Genomic DNA, 13671 nt, shown 5'->3' with positions numbered 1-13671 from the left:
AGTTTCAGTTTGGGAAGATGGGAAAGCTCTGGAGATGGATAGTGGTAATTTTTGCACAACAATGTGAGTATACTTAAACGTCACTGAATTGTACATTTAAAAATGGTTAAATTGGTAAATTTTATGTCATATATATGTTGCCAAAAAATTTTGTTTTAAGTTCAAAAGGAAAGTCGGCCTGGAACAGGATGTGAGGGTGGACAGGCGCCATCTCATTCCAAAGTCTGGGAACTCCTGCAGTGCCTAATGGATTCGCACATCCCATTAGTATGAAGCGTGGTCATTTGTGAGTAAAATTAAATGTTTTTCCTTTCCAAAAAATTAAAATTAAAAAATTGAAAGGTACCCCCCAAAAAGTATTGATGGAAAGACATCAGTAAGAATAGAATTACCATATGACTGAGCAATCCCACTCCTGGGCATATACCCAAAGAAAACCATAATTCAAAAAGACACATGTACCCCAATGTTCACTGCAGCTCTATTTACAATAGCCAGGTCACGGAAGCAACCTAAATGTCCATCAACAGATGAATGGATAAAGAAGATGTGGTACATATATACAATGGAGTATTACTCAGCCATAAAAAGGAACGAAATTGGTCATTTGTAGAGATGTGGATGGATCTAGACACTGTCATACAGAGTGAAGTAAATCAGAAAGAGAAAAACAAATACTGTATATTAACGCATATATGTGGAACCTAGAAAAATGGTACAGATGAACCAGGTTGCAGGGCAGAAACAGAGACACAGATGTAGAGAACAAAGGTATGGACACCAAGGGGGGAAAGTGGCGGGGGAGTGGTGGTGATGGGATGAATTGGGAGATTGGGATTGACATATATACACTAATACGTATAAAATGGATAATTAATAAGAAACTGCTGTATAAAAAAATAAATAAAATAAAATTCAAAAAAAAGAAAGACATCGGCCTGGGTTCGAGCAGACATGTGCCCTGCTTTATGTTTTGTTAATCTTTCCGATAACTGTGTAAGAGCCCTGAGCAGGGCAAGACCAGTTGGGATGCTGGTGTGGGCAGCCCGGTCAGCATAGATGGAGACAATAGTGGGGGAAGGTGGACAGGGTCCTTTTTTCTTTGGCCGCGCAGCACTCGGGATCTTAGTTCCCCAACCAGGAATCGAACCTGCTACGGAAGCACTCAGTCCCAACCACTGGACCGCCAGGGAAGTCCCTCCTTACACTTATTTTTATTTATTTTTTAAAGTCTTTATTGAATTTGTTACAATATTGCTTCTCTCTTATGTTTTGGTTTTTTGGTCCCTGAGGCATGTGGGAGCTTAGTTCCCCGACCAGGGATCGAACCCACACCCCCTGCATTGGAAGGCGAAGTCTTAACCACTGGACCACCAGGGAAGTCCCTCCCTACACTTATTTTTAAAAGGCTCATGATCTGCTTTGCCATCTTCAAAACCTGCGGCTTGACATCCTCCCATTTCTAACTCTGACCCTCCTAACTCCCTCTTATAAGGACCCTATGAAATATGTATATAAATTAGTTTCCTAGGGCCTCTGTAACAAAGTACCACAAACTGGGTGCCTGGGGACAGCAGAAATGTATTCCCTTTCAGTTCGGAAAGCCGGAAGTCCAAAGTCAAAGTATTGGCAGGGCCATTCTCCTTCCAAAGGCTCTGGGGAAGGGTCTGTCCCAGGCCTTTCGCCTGGTTTCCTTCCAGTAGCTTCAGGCCTCCCTTGGCTTGCAGGTGGCCAGCTTCCCCAGGTCCCTTTAGGTCATCTTCCCTCTGTGCTCATCTGTCTCTGCGTCCAAATGTCCCCTTCTTATAAGGACAGCAGTCACATTGGATTAGGGGCCCACTCTGCTCCAGCATGAACTCATTTTAACTGATTACATCTTCAACAAGCCTATTCACAAATAAAGTCACCTTCTAAGGTACTGGAGGTTAGTACTTCAACAAGTCATACATACATATGTGTATATGTTTATCTATCTATCTATCTATCTATCTATCTATCTATCTATCTATCTAATCTTTTTCACCAGTGACTTTGAATAAAGATGCCAAGATGCTGAAGGCTAGCTTATCAGTTCTGGGAGAATGGAGATAAATTTGGATTCAAGGCATATCACAGCAAACACACAAAGAAGCACTAACCTTCCTGGGAGAGCTGTAAAGCTCTATGCACACTCTCAAAAGCCAACTGAGGGGACTTCCCTGGCGGTCCAATAGTTAAGACCCTGTGCTTCCACTGCAGGGGGCAAGGTTTGGATCCCTAGTCATGGCAACAAACATCCCGAAAGCCACGCGCTGTGGCCAAAAAGGAAAAAAAAAAAGCAAGCCATTGAGTAAAAGGGGACAGAGTTTCAGTTTGGGAAGATGAGACAGTCCTGGAGATGAATAGTGGGGATGGTTGCCCAACAATGTGAATGTGCTTAATGCCACTGAACTGCACACTTAGAAAGGGTTAAAATGCTCAATGTGATGTATGTATATTTTACTACAATTATTATTTTTTTAAGGTGGGAAGTCAGTTGATTCAGTGCAGTATGGCCTCCTGGATGGGATCCTGAAACAGAAAAAGGGCATTTGTGGAAAAACTGGTGAAATGTAAAGACAGTGTGGAGTTTTGTTCGTGGTGATTTACGGGTGTTCGTTCCTTAGTTGTGACAAAGATACCGTGGTGATATATGACAGCATTAGGGGAAGATGGGTGAAGGGGTATATGGGAAGCCTTTCTGGAATCTTTGCAAGTTTTCTGTAAATCTAAAATATTTCTGAAATAAAACATTTATTTAACAACAAAAAAGAAGCAAAAATTGAGTCTACATGGGTGTATATATTTGTCAGATTCATCCAACTCTATACGTAATATCTGTACATTTTATTGTATATAGCCTATACATTAATTTTATAAAAACACACAGAAATTAAAACACCCGAAAAAAAGTTGCTTGACCAAAAATGCCTAAAAATATGCACAGCCTTTGGCCCAGAGATTCTGTATCTAGAAATTTATCCAAAGGAAATATTTTGAGACGGTCAAGCTATAGTAACTAGAAAAGTGGGTTACAAACCAGTACATTTAAAAGGTCCCATTATTCTGGGGTAGGGACTTCCCTGGCGGTCCAGTGGTTAGGACTCTGCACTTCCACTGTGGTTTTGATCCCTGTCTGGGGAACTAAGATCCCACATGCTGTGCTACATGGCCCCCCCAAAATTTTTTAAATAAATGAAAATAAAAGGTCCCATTATTCTTAAAAATATACACATGTATACGCTTTGTACACACACTGAGGTATCAACAGTGCTTATCTCTAGGTGGTGGGATAAGGGTGACTTTATTGCTTCTCTGAATATTTGCATTTTTCTTCAGTTAATATATATTTCTTTTCTAAAATTAAAAAAAAAAAAATTTAAAGAGGTAATTGCACCAGATAGAACATCCTGTGAGGGTTTTGTATGAGTTTCCTTGGGCGACTGTAACAGATTACCCTAAATGTAGTGACTGAAAACAACACAGATTAATTTTCTTACATTTCTAGAGGTCAGAAGTCCAAAATGGGTCTTGGGCTGATCCTTCCGGAGGCTCCAGGGCAGCATCGGTTTCTGCCTTTTCTAGCTTCCAGTGGCGCCGCATGCCTGGCTCGTGGCCCCGTCCTCCATCCTCACAGCCAACAGTGCAGCATCTCCCGTCTCTCTCTGTCTCGGACCCTCCCATCACAGGGTCTTATAAGGACCCTGTGATGATGCTGGGCCCCTAGAGAATCCAGGATAATCTCCTTTGTCAAGAGCCTCAACTTAATACCATCTGCAGAGTCCCTCTGACCACGTAAGGGACACAGACGTCTCTGGGAGACCATTATTCTGCCCATCACAGGTTTGTATGGACAAACCAGGCAATTAATAGTGCAGCTGAGATTCTGAAAAAGCTAATGTGATTTCAGGCCACATTAATAGAGGTCTAGCACTCAGCTCGAGGGAGATGGTGTTCTTACCAAACCATTCTGGGGATGAGACCAGCAGGCTGAAAGGAGACAAGGAGCCATGTCCCACGAGGAAAAGATGGACAGACAGACTGGTAGCTGAGCCTGGCTCCCAGGAGTTCTCTGTAGGGCTTACGGGTGGAAGGTGGAAATGATTCTGGGGTGTTCCCGAGGGAAGGAGGGATGTCAGACCTGCTCCCAGTCCTATCTGAGTCTCCTCTTACTGCCTGGCACCCAGCACTGGGCTCAGTAATGGGTGGTCCACTCTACTCTTGAGGGGTGGACGAGCCCAATATCAGGAGAAACTCCTGGAAGCCTTGTCGGGGGCAGGGGGGTCTTTCCACCAGACTCATTCGGTCGAAATGCTGACAGGGCTGCCGAGGCCTAAGTCAGAGAATCCAGAGCAAAGTTCAATTCCTAAAACCATGCAGGTGTTTGCACATCTGTATCCATAAGAGCATTATTCACAGAAGCCAAATCGACAGATGATGGATAAACAAGTTGCGGTCCATCCACACAGTGGAATATTATTCATCTTCAAAAAGGAAGGAGATTCTGACACCTGCTACAACATGGATGGACCTTGGGGACATGATGCTCAGTGAGAGAAGCCAGACACAGAAGGACAAATACTGTCGGATTCCACTCACAGGAGGCCCCTAGAGGACTCAAATCCATAGAGACAGAAAGTAGATGGTGGGGACCAGGGCCTGGGGGAGGGGCTGGGGAGTTAGTGTTTAATGCGGACCGAGTTTCAGTTTGGGAAGGTGAGAAAGTTCTGGAGATGTTTGCACAACAATGTGAATGTACTTAAAACCGCTGAGCTATGCACTTAAAAAACGATCAAGATGGTAACTTTTGTGTATGTTTTACTACAATAAAAAAAATCAGGGTCTGTTTTTAAAAACAGGACTAAAAAAAAAACCCCAAAGAAACTATTTTGGGGTCCAACTTAACAGAGCGCAGCCTTTTTATTTTCACAAGTGACGACATTGGAAAGAAAAGAACGTGAGAGCCACCAGCCACAAGTACAGAGTCAAATGGCTCCCAGCTCGGCTTCTGGACGCTTCAAGCCCTGCCGTGACCACTCACAGGCACATTGCTGGTTTGGTGGGCAGGGACTTTGTCTGCCCTGGGTGCCCCATAAACCCGGAACTGGTGCCCGGGTGCAGGGAAAGCCAGGTGAGGCGCCGGAAGCCCCTGGTTCCCCAGTGGGTGGATGCCTCCTCCCATCCAGGCTCCTCCCAGGTCCCCAGAGCCCCACCCAGACGAGCTAACATTTAACCAGTACACCCCGGGGTGGCCAAACCAGGTGTGCAAGTATCGAAATACTTCAGCAGCTTCACGGAGGGCCTCCAGCATCACAGAGAAACATTTTCTAAGCAGCAGAGGGTGGGGCAATGATGGCTGTCCATGGGTACCTGGGGGGCTAGGGAGCCTCACTTAAGGGGTGGCTTAGACTGCTCCAGAGGTGGAAAAGGCAGGACCGATCTGGTGCTGCTGTTTCTCCCTCCTTCCATCCACCCCCAGGATTCCCGTCTGTGCAATGGGCCCTACCAGTCTGTGCAATGGGTCCTGCCAGCCGGAAGCTCCCAGTTTCCTGAGCGCCACTTTCCTGGATGCCCCTTCACATTCAGGCTGGATGACAGCTCCCAGGGGCCTCTCAGAACCTCGAAGGAGTGTTCCAAAGCCAGGGAGGGCTAGCCTGTCTGCCTTTGGGGTCCAGCCCAGGGTTCTGTCTCTGTCACTCTTTCCGCAGCCGGGTCCCCCCCCGCCGCCCCCAAACAGGAGTTGGCTTAGGGCAGGGGATCACATTGGGGGTGGAATGGGTGTGATTCCCCTACCCCCTGGGGACAACTATGGCTGTCATATTGGGGGAGCTCCAGACATGGAGCTGGTGGAGGCCAGGGATGCCACTCAACACCCCACAGTGCCCAGGACAGCCCCACCCCAGGGAATGACCGGTCCCAAATGTCCACAGTGCCCAGGAGGAGAAACTGTGGCCTGGATCTAATGCGCCTGCTTGCTTTTTCCTCTCCGGGCTCTGCGGAGAAGGAAAACCACTGTGCGGTGGCCTCTGCTTGACCGGCGGCCAGGTCCCAGCCCTTGAGCCATCCCGCTGCCCTTCCCCCGTCCCCTGGCAAAGCCTCCTCTCCACCCACACCCCTACACTGCCCCAGGCAGCCTGTCTCCACGCTGGGGGGTCCTTGGCTTTTTATCTGTGCGAGGGGCCTGAGGCCAGTCCCTCAGTAGAGACGGTCTCCGTGGGTCAGCTTCATCTGAGGGACCCCGGGTGAACCAGGCCAGTCCCGTCCTCCCCCACCCCAGCCCCTGCCCACTCAGGGCCTTCTACAAGATGGTACCCCTGGGGGAGCCTGCAGAACGGAGGGGACCGCAGCCAGGGAAGGAGCAGAAGAGGAGAACGTGGCAGCCTTTCGGGTCGGCCAGACCTCCCCCTCGGATCTTTCCTTTTTTAAAATCACCACAATTGAAGGAGGGACTCCTCCCTCCATCCTGCCGCCTGCCACGTGGGCCAGCCAGGGGAGTCACCCGCTGGCCCTCTCGCTCCCTCGGCTGGTTTGGCTGCGAGGCACTAGCTTCAGTTTCACTTTGGTGTCACCGGTTTCACTTTCCGGGAGAGAAAGAAGAGAGACAGAAAGAGACAGGGAAGAGAAGAGGGACAGAGAGGGAGGGCAGCTGTGTCAGGTGCAAGGTCAGCCGCCGCCCTGTCCTGCGGGGCCACCGTCTGCCCGCCGCTCCCTCTCCTGACCTTCCTCTGGCCTGTGGATTCTCAGAGTCAAGGTCAAGGGGTCAAAGGGCAAGTTCTCTCTGCATGACCTTGGGCAAGGCAAGCCACCTTCTTATCCTGGGCTCCTTCCCCACACCGCCCGACCTCCTGTAAAAGTGGGGCAGGGGATCAGGTCCACCCCATGGGGTGCTGGGAAGATCAAAGCTCTGCTGACCGCTGACTTGGGCCGCAACATCCCCTTTGGGAGGGGGCGGAGCTAGGTCCAAGGCAGAACAGGATGTCGGCTGCCTTTACCCAGCAGGGACCCTTGGCCCAGAAACCACCAGAAAGGAGGATCCATGTGGCCTGAGTCGGGGCTGGGTGGGGAGTGGGGGCGGGGGATAGTGTCCCCTGAGGCCACCTGCTGTGGCTTGGGGCTCATGGTCTGGCAGATGGGGCTTCAGGCCCAGGTGCCCCACTTGCTTACTGGCAGGCCTGCCTGTCTCCAGGCAATGGCGTGGCCTTGTCCCCCTCACCCCTGCTGTTCTTCCTGCAGGGTGTGGGTCCACAGCCTGGGGCACGGATTCACTGTCTTCTGGGCCTGGTTGAGAGCCACTTGATGTCAGGAGATGGGCCCATTCTCCAGGACTCCCCAGACTGGACGGGAAGCGGGGAGGGGGGAGAGTCACCTGGGGATGTCAAGAACGTAGCTCAGGGAATTCCCTGGTGGTCCAGTGGTCAGGACGTGGGCTTTCACTGCCGTGGGCTTTCACTCCCGTGGGCCCGGGGTTGGATCCCTTGTCGGGGAACACAAGCTGCGTGGCGTGGACAAAAAACAAAAGACCCTCACAGCTCAGGGAGACAGGAAGTGTGGGAGCCAATGGGAGAGGGCAGTTCGTTTTTTATTTATTTATTTTTAATTTTTTTTTGAATTTTATTTATTTTTTATACAGCAGGTTCTTATTAGTTATCTATTATATATATATTACATTTTAGTGTATACATGTCAATCCCAATCTCCCAATTCATCCCACCATCCCCCCACCCTGCCACTTTCCCCCCTTCGTGTCCATACGTTTGTTCTCTACATCTATCGTTTTTTAGTATAACAGCTTTATTGAGATATAATTCAAATACCATACAGTTCACACACTTAAAGTGTGCGATTCACTGGTTTTCAGGACATTCACAGTGTTGTGCAACCATCACCACTATCTTATCTTAGAACATTCTCATCCCCCCAAAAGGAAACCCCGTCCCCATTAGCATCACCCCCATCCCCTCCCCCAGCGAGTGTCGGGGCTTCACCCCTTTTCACGGCTGAGTGATGCTCCCGTGTGTAGATGTGCCTTATTCCGCTTATGCATTCCTCAGCCGATGGACGTTTGGGGTGTCTCCAGTTTGGGCTGCTGTGAATGAGGGCAGGTGTTAACCGAAGTAGGTGTTCGTTGGTGCATGTCCACGCACCATAGTGATGTCTGGGGACCCCACGTTTTCTGGGGGGTAAGAAGCACACCCTAAAAGGCACAGAGAGAAGGAGCACCCCCAGGGGCGGCCCGGCACCGAGTCTCCCTGGATCTTTGCCGGATGCTGAGGAAACACCTTCCCCATCTCCACCCCCGCCCAGGTTGGCTCCAATTGTGAACCCAGAGCTTCAAAAGGGAGAGTTTGAGAAGCTCCCAGAACCTCAGGGGCCAGCACGGAGCAGCAGGGCAGGCAGTCTGGGAGCAAGGCCCCGGAAGATGGCCCCTCCCTTTTAATGAGGAGTAGAGCCGGGCTGGGGGTGGGCCGGCCGAGGCGGGGGAGGGGAGAGCAGAGGAGAGGCAGGAAGAGGAGGAAGGCAGGGGCGGGGCTTCCTCAGAGGGCAGGTAGGCGGGCGGCTTCTTCGCACCTGTGCCGGGCTTTGCGCCGCCCCTTTGGCGGGGAGCCCCTGGGCAGGCGAGGAGGAGGGGGAGAGGGAGTCACACAGGATTCCGTTCCTGTCACTCCGGAGCCACTTCCTGCTCTTTAATGTGGGGTGAAAGCAGGAGACAGCGTACCTCCGGCTTCACGCATCCCGGGGAGACCCCACCCCTCTGCGTAGAAGCTGATCCCACTCGCCCCGCCCCCTCCTCCAACCCAAGTCCAGGTGTGGGGAGACCCGGTCCAGCAGCTCCTCACGTGCTCACTGGGCACCTGTACAACGTCTTTGGGGAAATACCCGCCTTTTTAATTGGGGCGACTCTTTCGGTTGTTAAGTTTTGAGGATTTTTTCTTTTTCTTTGTTGTGAGAATTCTTTATTTCCCCTGAGTACTAGGCCCGTCTCCCTTACAGGATTTGCAAATACTTTTTTCCCACTCTGTGGGCTTTCTCTTCACTCTCCTCAGGGCGTCCTTTGATGCACCCAAGTTTTCAATTTTGATCAAAGTCCAAGTTCATCTATATTTTCTTTTGCTGCTTGTGTCTGTGTGTCATGTTGAAGAATCCACTGCCAAGTTCAAGGCCATGAAGATGGGTGATGGGAAAGTCAAAGGAGCAATTTTGCTGAGGGTTTTACATGGGTGTGGGTCTGGCGGCCCTCGGCAGGGGGAAGGGAAAGGCTGCCTGAAGTTTGAGCAGGAGCTGAGGGTGGGGAGGGGGGAATGGAAGAGGAATTCCAGAACAGGGAACAGCAGGTGCAAAGACAGGGAGCCAAGAGTGAGTGAAAGGTTTGCACTGCCTCCCCCTCCCCCCTCCTCTTCCCCCTCCCCTCCCCTCCCCCTCCTCTTCCCCTCCCCCTCCTCTTCCCCCTCCCCCTCCCCTTCCTCTTCTCTCTCTCCTCCCCACTCCTCCTCCCTGACACTCTGACCCCTGGGAGGCCCCTACTGCTGTACACTGGGTCCCCCCAGAGACATCAGGGGTTGGGGGGTGATGTGTCTGTGCTTAGAAACCTCACTGGTCCCCACCTCAAAATCCAAGGCTGTTATAGAAGAAAGGAGATGGGTGGCCCGGCAGGGGAGCTGTGTGTGAACTTTCAGGTGAGTGTAGTGGGGCGGTCATCCCAGCCACACGGGAGGGCGGAGGGTTATGGGGGCTCGGAGAAGGCAGAGAGCCCTCCCCAAGAGACACCCACAAGTGAAGGACCAGGAGATAGGCAGGTGCAGATGGAAGGGAGTGAAAAGGCTCACAGGTGAGCAGAGTAGGAAGTGCGACAGGACAGACAGCAATGCCAGTGCTGGGGACAGGTGGGCTTGGTCTTCTGGGAGGGAGAGGGGACATAGGGACAGGAGGTAAGGGGCCAGCCTTTACCTCCACCCAGGGCAGGCCACCAGGATGAGGGTATTTGTGGAGCGATAGGTCTAAGGGGAAGGTATGGGGGGGGTCTCCAGTCCAAGGCCTTGCCCTGCCCCACGGCCCAGCTCTCTCTGTGACTTTTTTCTTTTTATATTTATTATTATGATCATTATTATTTTTATTTTGGCTGCACCGGGTCTTAGTTGCGGCACACAGGATCTTCGTTGCGGCACACGGGATCTTTGGTTGCAGCATGTGGACTTTTTTTTTTTAAATAAATTTATGTATTTTTATTTATTTATTTTTGGCTGCGTTGGGTCTTTGTTGCTGCATGTGGGCTTTCTCTAGTTGTGGCAAGCGGGGGCTACTCTTCGTTGCAGTGCACGGATTGTCGTTGCAGTGGCTTCTCTTGTTGCGGAGCACAGGCTCTAGGAGCGCGGGCTTCAGTTGCAGCATGCAGGCTCAGTAGTTGCAGCTCGTGGGCTCTGGAGTGCAGGCTCAGTAGTTGTGGCACACAGGCCACATGCTCCGCATGCTCCGCAGCATGTGGGATCTTCCTGGACCAGGGCTCGAACCCGTGTCCCCTGCATTGGCAGGCGGATTCCTAACCACTGCACCACCAGGAGAGCCCAGCATGTGGACTTCTTAGTTGCAGCATGCATGCGGGATCTAGTTCCCCGACCAGGGATTGAACCCGGGCCCCCTGAATTGGGAGCGTGGAGTCTTACCCGCTGGACCACCAGGGAAGTCCCTCTCTGTGACTTTTTGCAGGAGAATCTGTAACCTGAGGCCGGCTTCCCTGGATGTCCATGCCCTCCTAGCTGGTGTGACCCGCAAGAGGACGGCCACAGTGGGGATTGGCCTGGACCCCTATGGTGGTATTTCCGAGTATCCTGCTCCTTTGCTAATTCATCTTCCCAAACTTGCTTGTCTGAGTTCACCGCCCAGCTTGCAGTCGGCCATCGTCCCGGCCATAAAGTTCCGGTTTCTTAGCCAGACATCCAAGTTACCTGGCTTCCCACTCAGCCACCATGTTGTCCTGCACCCAAAGCCAGTGGGGGCTGAAATGTCGACAGGCTTCCGTTCGTTCACCTGGTAGGCACCCAACACCCCAGCCCCTATGTCCCCCCCCCCAGAAACTAAACAGTCAACACGAGGTCCAGTGGAGGCAGACCTGACCCCTTTCTGAGTCCAGGCGCCCTTGCGGGCCCATTAGGAATGGGCACTGCTCTGCTGGTTGGTTGTTAAAGATCTTGCACCCTGGCCCCGCTGCCACACCCTTGCTCACGCGAGTTCCCCTGCCCCCGATGCCCTCTCCGGTCCAAGGGTTCTCAGCGTGGACACCCAGTCCACGGCCTTCTGCCTGGTGCTGCCTGGTGCTGCCGCTAGGGCTGTGAACTCTCCAGCACACAGGGTGTGGAGATGGGGGGCGCCCGGCCTCTGTCGGGGGAGCTCGGAGCCTCTGTCGGGGGAGCTCGGAGCCTCTGGACGGGTCCCGCGTCGCCAGGGCTCAGGGGGGACGATGGGGTTAGCTATTCTGGCCAGTTCACGGGGTGTAGCCAGGGTGAAGGGAAAAGGGATTCAGGATGCTCAGGAGGAGAGGGTCTGCTCCTTCCTGGGGGGTCAGCAGTAGCCGTCTCATTTGGTCCGGGATGACCCCCTTGCAGGGGGCGTGGCCTCCCCCAGGGGTGGGGGTCAGGCGAGGGCCGGGGGTGGGGAAGAGACTCCACTGCGGGGCCTCGGTGCCTCCCTCACCTGAGGCTTCTCTCTGATTCTCCAGGTGCTTCTCTGCGGGCCTCCCTCGGTCCCCAGGGAAGCCTGGGCAGAAACCCGAGCCTCGGTTCAGGCTGCCATGGGGCCTGGCCTCCCCCTCCGCCCTCCTTCCTCCTCCAGAGCCTAGGTGTCGTTGCCACGGGGACTGCAGACAGGGCAGGTCCTCCAGCCACTGGCCTGAAGTTCAAGGTGTGGCCTCCAGCCCCGGGTGGGTGGGTGGCTCGGGGCCCCACACACCTGGTCAGCTGGGAGCCCCAGCCCCGGGAGGCGGGGCGAGACCCGCAGGGCCCCTGCTGCTTTCATTTTGAGGCCGTCCCTTCCCCTTCCTCACTCCCACTCTGCCCGCCTGATCCCCACTTTCTGGGAAATGCAGTGGCAGCTTCTTCTGAACTGAACTTGGTTAACCCGGAGTCCACTGAGTCCCGCCTCCCGGACCTGAGGCTTCCTGCCCGGCACACACCTCCACCCCTGGGGCTGGCTGAGCGCCCTTCTCCAGACTCCCTGCCTTCCAGAAGGTTCTGGGCTGCCCCTGCCCACACGCCCCCTGCCACACCGTGTCCCAGGCTCTGGACACAGGAAACCTGGGGGCTTCAGGCAGGGCTGCCTTGGACATAAAAGACCCAGGGTCTGACTTCTGCTACAGGGGAACTGTGGCCTTCTACACTGTTGGATCCCCAGAGGGGCGTGGGCTAAACCAGCTTCCTCCCCTCACTGCTGACAGGGGGCCGGGTTACTCTCTAGGAGGGGGACACCGCAGGCTTGGTGGGCGGAACAGCATCCCCGGCCCCGCCCGCTGGATGCCAGGAGCCCCCCAGTCGTGATGACCACAGATGCCCCCAGACATCAGTGTCCCCTGTGTTGAGGGGGGCAAGAGTGTCCCCACTGAGACCCAGTAGGCATGATGACAGCTGGGAGAGGACAGAGCAGCCTCTGGCCACGTGGGGCATCGAGCACTGGAGATGTGGGCCGTCCGAACTGAGATGCACGGTAAGGGCAAAACACACGGTATCACAACTCCGTACCAAAAAAAAAAAAAAAAAAAAGGAAAACACCAGACTAATTTTCATATTGATTGCAAAGTGCAAGGGTAATATTTTGACTACATTGGGTTAAATAAAACATACCATCCAATTACCTTCACCAGGGACTTCCCTGGCGGTTCCATGCTTCCACCACAGGGGGCACAGGTTTGATCCCTGATTAGGGAACTAAAAATCCTGCCTGTCATGTGCCACGCGGTGAGGCCAAAACAAAAAACAAACAAAAACAAGGAACCAGAAGGGTTAACTCTTTTTCCTATTTTAAATGTGGCCACAAGGAAATTTAAGTTGCGCCTGCAGCTGAATGATGCACGTGCGTCCCAGTGGCATCTGAGGGCGCAGGGGGCCGAGACCCGCCTGGAATCTGCCTGCCAGTTCTGAGTTCTGCACACCTTCTTTCCTTCCATTTTCCCCCTGCCCCATCCCCGGAACGTCTGTTACACTCAGAGAAGGGAATGCGACGGTCCCGGGGCCGGGGCTGGTCCAACCTGAGAATTCCACTGGATCAGGCGGGCACCCATGACCCCGAGCTTTTAGATGGCTTCTGGCCCATGGCCAGGGCTAGGGGTAAAAGCCTGTGGCACCCTGATTGAGCTGGGCCACCCTTCCCGGCTCATCACTTATTCCAAGGTCACTTATGAGCTGCTCAGGGCTCAGAACCAGGCAGGGAGAGTCTGCTCTCTGGGGACACAGGGGTCAACACACGTGGTGTTGTAAAGTGCTGTTTAATATGATGAAAACTTGGACCTGAGGAGAAACTTGCATCGACAAGACGCTGGATACCTTCTTCTTCCAAACCAAGCGCAAAAGAAACCAAAAAAACAAAAAAACCCCAAAACCCCAGAAGCGAAGAAAACTCAAAACCCAAGTAAGAAAACACCCAACGGGTGAGATTCTGAAGCTCTTGGAT

This window comes from Globicephala melas, chromosome 3, assembly GCF_963455315.2.
Source record: "Globicephala melas chromosome 3, mGloMel1.2, whole genome shotgun sequence".
Taxonomy (NCBI): domain Eukaryota; kingdom Metazoa; phylum Chordata; class Mammalia; order Artiodactyla; family Delphinidae; genus Globicephala; species Globicephala melas.
The sequence above is the reverse complement of the archived record's forward strand: the minus strand, read 5'-3'. Positions refer to the sequence as shown.